Source organism: Octopus sinensis, linkage group LG22 (assembly GCF_006345805.1).
Source record: "Octopus sinensis linkage group LG22, ASM634580v1, whole genome shotgun sequence".
NCBI lineage: Eukaryota > Metazoa > Mollusca > Cephalopoda > Octopoda > Octopodidae > Octopus > Octopus sinensis.
Genome location: NC_043018.1, coordinates 6263483 through 6276429, shown reverse-complemented (window position 1 = coordinate 6276429; position 12947 = coordinate 6263483). Strand labels below are relative to the sequence as shown.

Here is a 12947-nt window from a genome sequence, read left to right as displayed (position 1 = left end):
AGATGCTACACACACATACATACGGTGGGCTTGTTTCAGTTTGTGTCTACGAAACAGGAAAATAGAATTCAAAAACATGACTATACATATTTTTCATTATTAATAATTAAAGACATGTGTGTGTGTGTGTGTGTGTGTGTGCATGCTTATATGTGTATATATACGTGCGTAAAAATGTGTTTGTGTATATCTATCTATCTATTGCCAGATCAGACTGGGCCTGGTGCAGCCTTCTGGCTTCCCAGACCCCAGATGAACCGTCCAACCCATGCTAGCATGGAAAGTGGATGCTAAATGATGATGATGATGATATACATATATATACAGAGTATGGTGAATAAACTGTCGTCTAAATTACACAAAAATTAAAATAACACTGACATCATATTTTAACAGATATATTTACCAAAATTACATAAAAATATCTTGAAATATTAAAGAGTCAATTTATTCAATAAAATTGCTATGGGCTTCAGCCACGGCCTCCAGACGACTTTGGAATCTCCTGCAACTCTTCTGGACAGTCTCCTTGTTTAAGTTGGTGAACACGGCCATCATCCTTGTCTCCAGTTCATCTTTGGTGTTACAAGGAGTTTTGTTGGTCTCCTGCTCAACAGCACCCCACACATAATAATCAAGTGGGTTGCAGTCTGGGGAGTTAGATGGCCAGATGTTAGGGGTAATGTGGTTGCAGAAGTTGTCTGACAGCCATCACTGGGTTCTCTTGCTTGTGTGGCATGGTGCAGAGACCTGTTGCCAGACATAAGGTCTTCCAGCAGCCATCCTCTTGACCCAAGGTAGCACTACCTTTTCCAGGCACTTCATGTAGGCTTCTGTGTTGAGTCTGAGGCCATGTGGGAAGATGAATGGAGGCATAACATCACCATCACTATTGATCACTCAAAACACTATGATGTTAACTGGATGTTTGATTTTTATCACTCTCAGTATGTTTTGGGGACACAGGTTGTTCTGTGTGTTTACCATCTGATCCTGGCAGAAATTATTCTCATTTGAGAAAAACCAAAGCATGTTTGGTTGGAGGGGATGCTTGGGTTTATCCAAAAGCTATGTAGCATGGTCTTTCCTCTTGTCCTTGATGGCCTGGGATAAAAATTGGACCTTGCTCACCTTGTATGAGGAATACTCAGACACTCCTATGTCCCTAGTGATGGACCTGATTGACTTGGAGGGATCATTGTCAATCATGGCCTGGATCTCACCAACAGGGTGAGTGTTCCAAGCAGCAGTACCTTCGTAATCACCATTAGACTCATCCAACTCTTTCCGAATCCTTGGCACTGTCCTCAGATGGACACTGAAATGTTCCTATGGGAGTTTCAGGCTCAAACACCAATCAGTACAGCATGGTGTTTCCAAATTTCTGGTGGAGTAAATTGTATCTTGGTGCTGTTTTTCTCACAGATGGTGCCCAACTGACTCTACTAAACTATATAGTCAACAAAATCAAAAACAATGTACATGCACGAAATTGAAAATATAAAAATGGAAAAAATTACCCATCGCACCCTGTATTTATATATATATATATATATATATATATATATATATATATATATATATATATGTATATATATATATATACATATACACAAATTGAGATAGGGGTTGTAAATGCAACCCTCCATGGGATAACATATATCCAATATACTGCTAGTGAATTACCCAACAAAGTTAATACATAAATGTTAATGATTGCAATGCAATTAATTCATTTACTGTATTATATGGGCAAAGGTAAAATGATTTACCACAAATTACTAATACAAGATAAGAAAATGGAGAAATACATCTAAATCAAATATCAATTACCAGATAATACTCAATCACATACTTTATTAAACCACCACATAAGAGACTGTAGGGTTAAATATAAAAAGCAGAACAAATCAGTGTACATAAAGGAATGTACATAAAAAAGTGTACATAAAAGAGCAATGTTGTATAATAAGTAGAATATATATAAAAGAGAATAATGATATAAGTAAATATAAATATATATTTCTTTACTACCCACAAGGGGCTAAACACAGAGGGGACATACAAGGACAGACAAAGGGATTAAGTCGATTACATCGACCCCAGTGCGTAACTGGTACTTAATTTATCGACCCCGAAAGGATGAAAGGCAAAGTCGACCTCGGCGGAATTTGAACTCGGAACGTAACGACAGACGAAATACGGCTACGCAGGTCGCCCGGCGTACAAACGTTTCTGCCAGCTCGCCGCCTTGTAAATATAAATATAAGTATAGATTACATCTTACAGCTGTTTCGGCCATGTAGATAAGTATGTCTCATTTTACCAATATTAGCCCTTTATGGTTGGTCAATATATAGATATAAATGAGACATTTACAAAAATATCATAAGGCCTCTTTGGAGATTATGTAATATAAATCAGTCTACATATATACCCACATGGGTGTGGGTGCATACCCATAATACAACATATACATATACATTTGAGTGCATATACTCACACTCTTATACATATAAAGATATAATGATATAAATAAATAATATAAATTAGTAAACATATATATATATGTTCCACATTCAAATTAGTACCTAGATGCAAATATACATCGTCAATTGTACATTATATTACAGCTGTAAGATGTAATCTATACTTATATTTATATTTACTTATATTTATATTCTCTTTTATATATATTCTACTTATAATACAACATTACTCTTTTATGTACACTGATTTGTTCTGCTTTTTACATTTAACCCTACAGTCTCTTATGTGGTGGTTTAATAAAGTATGTGATTGAATATTATCTGGTAATTGATATTTGATTTAGATGTATTTCTCCATTTTCTTATCTTGTATATATACATATATATATATATATATATATATATATATATATATCGCGTGATCATGTGACCAACCAGACCATCAGATGTTGCTACACATCGCTGGTCACAATGCGTTCGCATTGTTTTAGCCTTTGAACGATGCCACCCTGCTGACTAAGCGAGCAGGCCAACAGAAGAAAGTAGGAGAAAGAGTGGTGAAAGAGTACAGCAGGGATCACCACCCCCTGCCGGAGCCTCGTGGAGCTTTTTTAGGTGTTTTCGCTCAATAAACACACACAACGCCCGGTCTGGGAATCGAAACCACGATCCTCCGACCGCGAGTCCGCTGCCCTAACCACTGGGCCATTGCGCCTCCGCATATATATATATATATATATATATATATATATATACACACACACACACACACACACTTACACACACACACACACACATAGGGTGCGTAAGGCTTTGAAGACATGCTTTTTTTGGGTCATTGCTGCATTTTTTGCTCACTCTGTATAATCTTTGCTTCAGAAAATAATAATGGCAGACCCTCAGCTTCCTCAAGAAATGGAGAGGCATGATGTTATTGTGGTTATAAAGGCTGATCATAGCGATTTAGAAATATCTCGATTTTTAAAAGCTGCCAGATCTTTCGTCTACAAAGTTTGTAAGGATCTAGAGACTGAAGGTGGAAATGTATCACCAGTATCAAAGCATAAAAAGCATTCTAAATGCTCTGAAATCATCAGAACACCTGAATTTATCCAACAAGTTCAACAGACCATTGATTACAATCCCAGAACATCCATGAGGTCAATTGCAAAAGATCTCCATGTGTCAGAAGGAACAGTCAGAAATGTTGTCCCCGAAGACATCAGATATAAGTCTTATATGAGAAAAGGTCAATTTGTCAGAAAAAGCAAAAGAAAATCACTACCTCAGATCTAAAAGTTTCCTAAACAAACTGAAAAATCCAGCAGAAGATTTGATTTGGTTTTTCTCAAACGAGAAAAACTCTGACCAAGATCAAAAAGTTAACAGAAGAAAGTTTCAAGTGTTATGCATACAAAATTTCCTGCAACTGTATTGGTCTTAGGGGTTGTCAGCAATGAAGAAAATGTGATGCCTCTTTACTTCTTTCCACAAGGCTCTAGAGTTAACTTGCCGCCTACATTGAGGTCCTGGATAGAAAGTGTATGCAATGGAAGGCCATATGGTTTCAGTAAGACTCTTCACTATCACACATGGCTCTAGTAACACAGGAATGGATGGCTGAAAATTTTCATGATCACATAATCCCTAACATTTGGCCACATAATTCCCCAGATCTCAATCCATTGGACTATTACATGTGGAACATTGTAGAGAGAGAGAGAGGTTAATGAACATACTCATAACACCAAAGATTCTATGAAAGTTGCCATAGTCAGAATAATGTCCAAAATAAGCCAGGACCACTTGATTCGAGCATGTAGATGATTTAGATCTCATATAGAAGCAGTTGTTGAAGCTGAAGGTGGCTTTATTGAATAACATTATAGAAAAGAAGGTTTATTTTTATCCTCATTGCATTTTTTGATAAATGATGTTATTATCTGATATTATATATATATATATATAAAAGCACAGTGGTGGAAATGTGGTACAAAGCTTGCTTCCTAACCTCATGGTTCTGGGTTCAGTCTCATGTGCAGCATCTTGGGCAAGTGTCTTCTACTATAGAATCAGGCTGACCAAAGCCTTGTGAGTGGATTTCGTAGACAGGAAAATAATTACCAGGCTTAACGAAAATAAGTACTGAAGTTGATTAATTCAACTAAAGATTCCTCAAGATGATGCCCCATCAAAGCCACAGTCTAATGACTGAAACAAGTAAAAACAAAATATATATATATATATATATATATATTGAGCGTGATCATTACCTGCGCAGCCCTACTGGCACTTGTGCCATTGGCACGTGAACAAAACATTCGAATGAGGTCGTTGCCAGTGTTGCTGGACTGACTCCTGTGCAGGTGGTACGTAAAAAACACTATTTGAGCATGGCGGTTACCAGTACCATCAGACAGGCCCCCATGCCAGTGGCACGTAAAAGCACCCACTACACTCTCAGAGTGGTTAGGAAGGGCATCCAGCTGTAGATACTCTCCTAGATCAGATTAGAGCCTGGTGCAGCCATCTGGTTCGCCAGTCCACAGTCAAATCGTCCAACCCATGCTAGCATGGAAAATGGATGTTAAATGATGATGATGATGATGATGACATATATATATATATATATATATATATATAATACCCGGCAGGACAAGTGAGTCCATAACCCGTGGCCTTCTACTTGGGATGGAGCCAGCCTACGTATGCATACCTTCCCTTCTTGGGACACAAAACTCTACTTGTGAAGACCTGTTGAGGCAAGTGAGGATCAGAATCGAAATCGATCAATGGAAATTGCAGATGTGTTACCAGTGCCGGTGGCATGTAAGAGAACCTTCCGTTTCGCGACCGTTGCCAGCACCGCCCCGTTTCGTGTCCGTTGCCAGCCTCGCCTGGCCCTTGTGCCGGTGGCACATAAAAAGCACCATCCGTTCGTGGCCGTTTGCCAGCTCTGTCTGGCACCTGTGCGGGTGGCACGTAAAAAGCACCCACTACACTCACGGAGTGGTTGGCGTTAGGAAGGGCATCCAGCCGTAGAAACACTGCCAGATTTGACCGGGCCTGATGAAGCCTTCTGGCTTCACAGACCCCAGTAGAACCGTCCAACCCATGCTAGCATGGAAAACGGACGCTAAACGACGATGATGATGATGATGATATATATAGATAGATAGATAGATAGATACACACACTCTCCTCACAAGGCTTTAGTCAGTCCAGCACTGTAGTAGGAAATAGTTGTCCAAGGTGCTGCACAGTGGGACTGAACCTGAAATCATGTGGTCGGAAAGCAAACATCTAAACCACATTGCCAATCCTGTGCACAGAAAAATTTTGAATGTGTGTCTGCGGAAGTCTAGACATCTTTGCTCAGCTGATCTGAAAAACTACGTGGATTTTGGGTTGAGGGGATTCTTTCGGGGCAAAACCCTATGCAACTGTAGCATCAGAGCCACTGCACCAGGGATGGCCATGAGGAAGGCTTTTGGTTTTATAAGTGTGGACGAGGCAAAAAGTGTATACTCAGCAATCAGCTGCATTTATATATTGAATCAATCTTTAACAGTTGACGGTGGACAGCTGATATTAAACATGTACAGTGTGTGTGTGTGTGTATACAGACACACACACACACATTCTTTTAGTCTTTTATTTGTTTCAGTCATTTGACTGCAGCCATGCTGGAGCTTCGCCTTTAGTTGAACAAATCGACCACAGGACTCATTCTTTGTAAACCTAGTACTTATTCTATCAGTCTCTTTTGCCAAACTGCTAAGTTACAGGGATGTAAACACACCAGCATTGGTTGTCAAGTGAAGGTGGGGGGGACAAACACTGACACACAAACATACACACACACACACATACAATGGGCTTCTTTCAGTTTCCATCTACCAAATGCACACACAAGGCTTTGGTCGGCCCCGAGGCTATAGTAAAAGACACCTGCCCAAGATAACATGCAGTGGGACTGAACCTGGAACCATGTGGTTGGTAAGCAAGCTACTTACCACACAGTAACTCCTGTGCCTATTTATGTAGATTTATTAATATTTAGCAGAAGAAACAGAGTAACTCATGATCTGAGAGTTTCGTGTGTTGGCACTTGTCAAACATTTAAACATACCTATATTATCATCATCATCATCATCATCGTCATCATTGTTTAATGTCCCCTTTCCATGCTAGCTTATGTATTATATATATATATATATATATATATATATGCAGGAGTGGCTGTGTGGTTAAGTAGCTCGCTTACCAGCCACATGGTTCTGGGTTCAGTCCCACTGCGTGGCATCTCGGGCCGACCAAAGCCTTGTGAGTAGATATGGTAGATGGAAACTGAAAGAAGCCCGTTGTATATATGTATATGTATATATATATGTGTGTGTCTGTGTTCGTCCCCCTAGTATTGCTTGACAACCGATGCTGGCGTGTTTACATCCCCATAACTTAGCAGTTCGGCAAAAGAGACTGATAGAATAAGTAATAGGCTTACAAAGAATAAGTCCTGGGGTCAATTTGCTTGACTAAAAGCGATGCTTCAGCATGGCCGCAGCAAAAGAGTAAAGAATAAAAAAGAGGGTACATGTATATATATATATATATCTTATTCTTTATCTTTTACTTGTTTCAGTCATTGAAATGAAGCCATGCTGGGGTCACATCCTTGAAGGGCTTAGATGATTAAATTGACCCCAATAGTTATTATTAAAACTGGTACATATTCTATTGGTCCCTTTTGCTAAACCACTACGTTATTGGGATGTAAACAAACCAACACCATCTGTCAACCTGCTTGGACACACACATACACATATATATGTATACAATAGGTTTTCATACAGTTTCTTATTTCTTTATTGCCCACAAGGGGCTAAACATAGAGAAGACAAGCAAGGAAAGAGAAAGGGATTAAGTCAATTAGATCAACCCCAGTGTATAGCGGTACTTAATTTATCGGCCCCGAAAGGATGAAAGGTAAAGTCGACCTCAGCAGAATTTGAACTCAGACGAAATACCTATTTCTTTACTACCCACAAGGGGCTAAACACAGAGGGGACAAACAAGGACAGACATAGGTATTAAGTCGATTATGTCGACCCCAGTGCATAACTGGTACTTAATTTATCAACCCCAAAAGAATGAAAGGCATAGTCGACCTCGGCAGAATTTGAACTCAGAACGTAGCGGCAGACGAAATACTGCTAAGCATTTCACCCGACGTGCTAATGTTTCTGCCAGCTCGCCGCCTTTTAATATATATTTCTTTACTACCCACAAGGGGCTAAACACAGAGGGGACAAACAAGGGACAAATGGGTTAAGTCGATTATATCGATCCCAGTGCATAACTGGTACTTATTTAATCGACCCTGAAAGGATGAAAGGCAAAGTCGACCTCGGCGTGCTAACGATTCTGCCAGCTCGTAGCTTTCCTTCACACAGTTTCTACCAACCAAATTGAACTCACAAAGTATAGGTCAGCCTAGAGCTAGAGTGAAAGACACTTCTCCAAGTGGATTGAACCCAAAACCATGTGCTAGCAAGGCAAGCGATTTAACCATACCCCCATGTAAATACACATGACGGGGTGTCAAAAGGTTCCTGGCTTTAAGGGCATTGCAAAAAACCTGGTTGAAAGCCAACCTTCGAAGTTTCTTTTACAGGGCTTAGAGAAACTGAAGGACCGCTGCAATAAATGAGAGGGGAACATGATGAATAAAATCATAATGAATTGATCCTGCTGTATTTTCTTTTACCCAAAGCCAGGAACTTTCAGCATCCCCTCGTATATACATACATATATATATATATATATATTATATATATATATCACAATCAAGGAACGGCCATAATAGGCCATAATTAGGCTGCTGGTGGCAAAAAAATTCTACGAAATTTTTTGCCACCCTATATTGATTGATTATATATATATATATATACATATATATATTCTTTATTCGTTTACTTGTTTCAGTCATTTGACTGCAGCCATGCTGGAGCACAACCTTGAAGGTTCTTAGTTGAACAAATTAACCCTAGGACTTATATTTTTTTAAGCCTGGTACTTATTTTATTGGTCTTTTTTGCCAAACCACTAAGTTACAGGGACATAAACACACCAACACTGGTTGTCAAACGATGACAGGGAAATAAATACAGACACACATATAGATACATACATACATACATAGAAATATATATATACATACATACATACCAACATATATAATATACACTATACATATATATATATATATACATATACATAAGCACCATCTGATTGTGGCCGTTGCCAGCCCCGTCTGGCCCCTGTGTCGGTGGCATGTAAAAAGCACCATCTGATCGTGGCCATTCTCCAGCCTCGTCTGGCACCTGTGCAGGTGGCACGTAAAAAGCACCCACTACACTCACAGAGTGGTTGGCGTTAGGAAGGGCATCCAGCTGTAGAAACACTGCCAGATCAGACTGGGCCTGGTGCAGCTTCCTGGCTTCCTGGACCCCGGTTGAACCCTCCAACCCATGCTAGCATGGAAAACGGACGTTAAACGATGATGATGATGATGATGATGGCCTGCTTTTAGTTTCCCTGTACCAGATCCATGCACAAGGTTTTGTTCAGCCCAAGGCTATAGTAGAAGACACTTGCTCGTTTTCCAGGTAAGGAATATGACCATACATATTCTCACTGAAGATAGGATATTAATGACATTCCTTGCATGACAGTCCACACACGTTTGCAACTATTATGAGATGTCAAGGCAAGAAGACAATATCACACACACACACACACACACATACACACAAACACACACAGGTGTGCGTGTGTATGATAGGCACAAGTGTAGCTGTGTGATAAGAAGCTTGCTTTCCAACCACATGGTTCCAGGTTCAGTCTCACTGTGTGGTATCTTGGGCAAGGGGTTTCCCACTATACCTTCTGGCCGATCAAAACCATGTGAGTGGATTTGGTAGACAGAAACTGAAAGAAGCCTGTTGTATATGTATGTATAAGTATATATATATGTGTATGTATGTATGTATTTGTATCTGTGTGCCGGTCTTCATCCCCCCAGCACCATCGCTTGATAACTGATGTTGGTGTGTTTATGTCCTTGTAACTAAGTGGTTCAGCAAAAGAGACTGATAGAATAAGTACTAGGCTTACAAAGCATAAGTCCTGGGGTCAATTTCTCTGACTAAACCCCTTTAAGAGAGTGCTCCATCATGGCTGCAGTCAAATGACTGAAACGAAAGGAAATAAAAAAAAAGAACACACACACACATACATGTGTGTGTGTGTACATACGATGGTCTTCTTTCAGTTTCCCTTTACCAAATTCCCTCCCAAGGGCTTTGATTGGCCCTGTGACTCTGCAGAACATAAGGTGTGAACCCGAAACCTTGCGGCTGGGAAGAAAACCTCTTACGACACAACCACGCCCGCCTGTATCTATATATACATATACATACATACATGCATACATATATGCACACACACACACACACACATATATATATATGTGTATGTATATATATATATGTGTACATATATATATAAATATATATATTCATATATATATATACATATATATACAAACACATATATAAACATATATATATACATATATATATTATATGTATATATGTATGTATATATATATATCTGTATATATATATATATATATATATATATATTATATATATTTGTATATATATATATGTGGTGTGTGTGTGTGTGTGTGTGTGTGTGTGTGTATGTGTGTGTGTGTATATGTGTGTGTGTGTGTATATATATATATGTGTGTGTGTATATATATATATATATATACATACACATACATATACACACATACATATACATATATACACATGTTTATAGAAAAAATACACATATATTTATACATTTATACACATACCGATACAAACATACTTTCACTATCTTCCCGGACGGGATTACCTCCAGTTGTAAATAAACACACTAAACATGCACACTTCATTTGCCCAACGCTTTATATTCAATCCTTTAGAAGAAAACTGCTATTTGCAGACAGGGCTCATGGGGGTCTTGTCTTTTGCAACAGCAGCTGAGGAAGTGAAAAGTTGTAGAAACATCTAGATATCCCACATGATGTGTTGTAAAACATGTATAACTTCTTTATAGGGGTGTGTTCTATTTATTTTCTTTTATATAGATATTGTATATAGACCCACCTCACTTCAAATTAGTTGAACACATACAGACATGTACATACACATATGTATATATATATGTGTGTGTGTGTGTGTGTGTGTTGTAGTATATAAATATATGTATATATATATATGTATATATATATATATATTTATGTGTATGTGTATATATATATATACATACCTATATCTGTATCTATGTATGCATCTATCTATTTATATATGTGTGTATATATATGTGTGTGTGTGTGTGTGTATATACACACACAATGCATCTTAATAAATTCATACATATACATAAGCATATCATATATATATGCATATACATATATATCTATGCACAAGTGTATATATATATATGTACAAACATATGCATATAAACATATGTATATATGTGCATATGCAAATACGTGAGACATATGGAATATATATGCATGCATAAAATTTCACACTTATTCCCCACATAAAAACATGCATATATACATATATATAAATATAAACATATACACCAACATATATGTATACACACGCAAATATATACACAGACAAACTTAGGGAGAGGTGAGTCCACTTCACACATTAAGTATCCTTAAATCCTTAAAAATGTTTTAGCCCGAAGGCCGCGGCCATGCTGGGGCACCACCGCTGAATGAGTATAGTTAACAATAATTCTGAAAAAGAAAACTGAAATTTAATAGTTTTTTGTTTTTTTTGCTGCTTTGTTTGTTATTATTATTATTTTTTTAATGCATTTCGCAACAAACAAGTGTGTGTGTGTGTGTGTGTGTGTGTTCCATCGAAGGAAAATAATAAAATAAGAAGAAGAATCAATCAATACCTGTTCTGGTGTTGTTGACAGTAATCGGTGGGTAAATACCTCCTGATCTGGGATGGTCACTGCGACACACAAAGCGGAGACGGCGTCACGGCGACACTGTTGAAGCTGGTTGCTTTACGTCGTGTGTGTGTGTGTGTTTGTGTGTGTGGTGTGTGTGTGTGTGTGTGTTTGTGTTTGTGTGTGGTGTGCCACGGAATTAACAGCCGATCGACACCACTAGAAAGGGAGAATGTATAGTGTGGTTATGTGTGTGCATGTGTGCGTTATGTGTGTGTATATGTGTGTGTGTGATAGAGGTGTGATGTAGAGTTTGGTGGCGTGCAGTGGTGTGGACGGGTCTGGAGTGGCTTAGTAACGAGTGCCATGATGGTGGTGGTGGTGGTGGAAGAAGTTAAAGTAGATAATGATGATGATGATGATTAAGAAGAAGAGCAATAGGAATGAATGAAGATGACGATAAGACGAAAACGATGGAGAAGAAGCAAAAGGAAGAGAGAATGAAGACGAACGAGATGTAGAGAAGAAAAGATGAAGAAAAAACAAAATTAAAAATGAATGAATGAATGAAAAGAAGTATAAAATTAATGAAGGAATGAATGAATCGATGAAGAAATAACTGACTGAATGAAAAAGGGAAGGAAAAAACCTGAAGGTCCTTGTAAAACCATAAATATATAATAATAATAATAATAAGTGAAGGTAAATAAATAAATGTACGCGAGCAAGCAGCCTCCTCGCCGCTTCTTTGTTGTGTTTCGTGTCTAACAACGTAAGCAAAAAAAGGTGACAGCGGAAATACAATGAATATAAGGGGATGATTAAAAGGTAGCCTCGCAGGAAGAGGAGGGGAAACGGACCGACGCCACCATTGCCAACATCATCATGATAGTATGGTTTCCCGCCATCATCATCATCGCCATCGACGTATCAACGTCATCGTTTGCCTCTGGTGTAGTATCAACAATAGTGATGATGACAATGACAATAATAATGATAGTAGTAGTAGTAGTAGTAATAATAATAATAATAGAATGTTGTTATCTAGACTTGAATCCCAAGATGTTTTTGCAAGACAGAGAGGGTGGATGATGTGTACGTGAGTGTATGACAGAGAAAGAGTAAGGTGTGTGTGTGAGAGAAAGAGAGAGAGACAAAGTAAGGTGTGTGTGTGTGAGAAAGAGAGAGAGACAGAGTAAGGTGTGTGTGTGTGAGAAAGAGAGAGAGACAGAGTAAGGTGTGTGTGAGAAAGAGAGAGAGAAAGAGTAAGGTGTGTGAGAAAGAGAGAGAGAAAGAGTAAAGTGTGTGTGTGTGAGAAAGAGAGAAAGAGTAAGGTGTGTGTGTGAGAAACAGAGAGAGAAAGAGTAAGGTGTGTGTGTGTGAGAAACAGAGAGAGAAAGAGTAAGGTGTGTGTGTGAG

The 12947-nt window shown here is 38.4% G+C and overlaps 1 long non-coding RNA gene across 1 annotated transcript; it reads right to left on the bottom strand.

Annotated features, from left to right (window-relative positions):
- Positions 1 to 527: 527 nt before the first annotated feature.
- LOC118767513 lies at positions 528 to 11980 on the bottom strand. Its single transcript, XR_005003434.1, has 3 exons — positions 11532 to 11980; positions 11241 to 11243; positions 528 to 559 (listed from the first exon to the last, which is right to left on the bottom strand). It is a non-coding gene; the product is annotated as an uncharacterized LOC118767513 (long non-coding RNA).
- Positions 11981 to 12947: the final 967 nt, after the last annotated feature.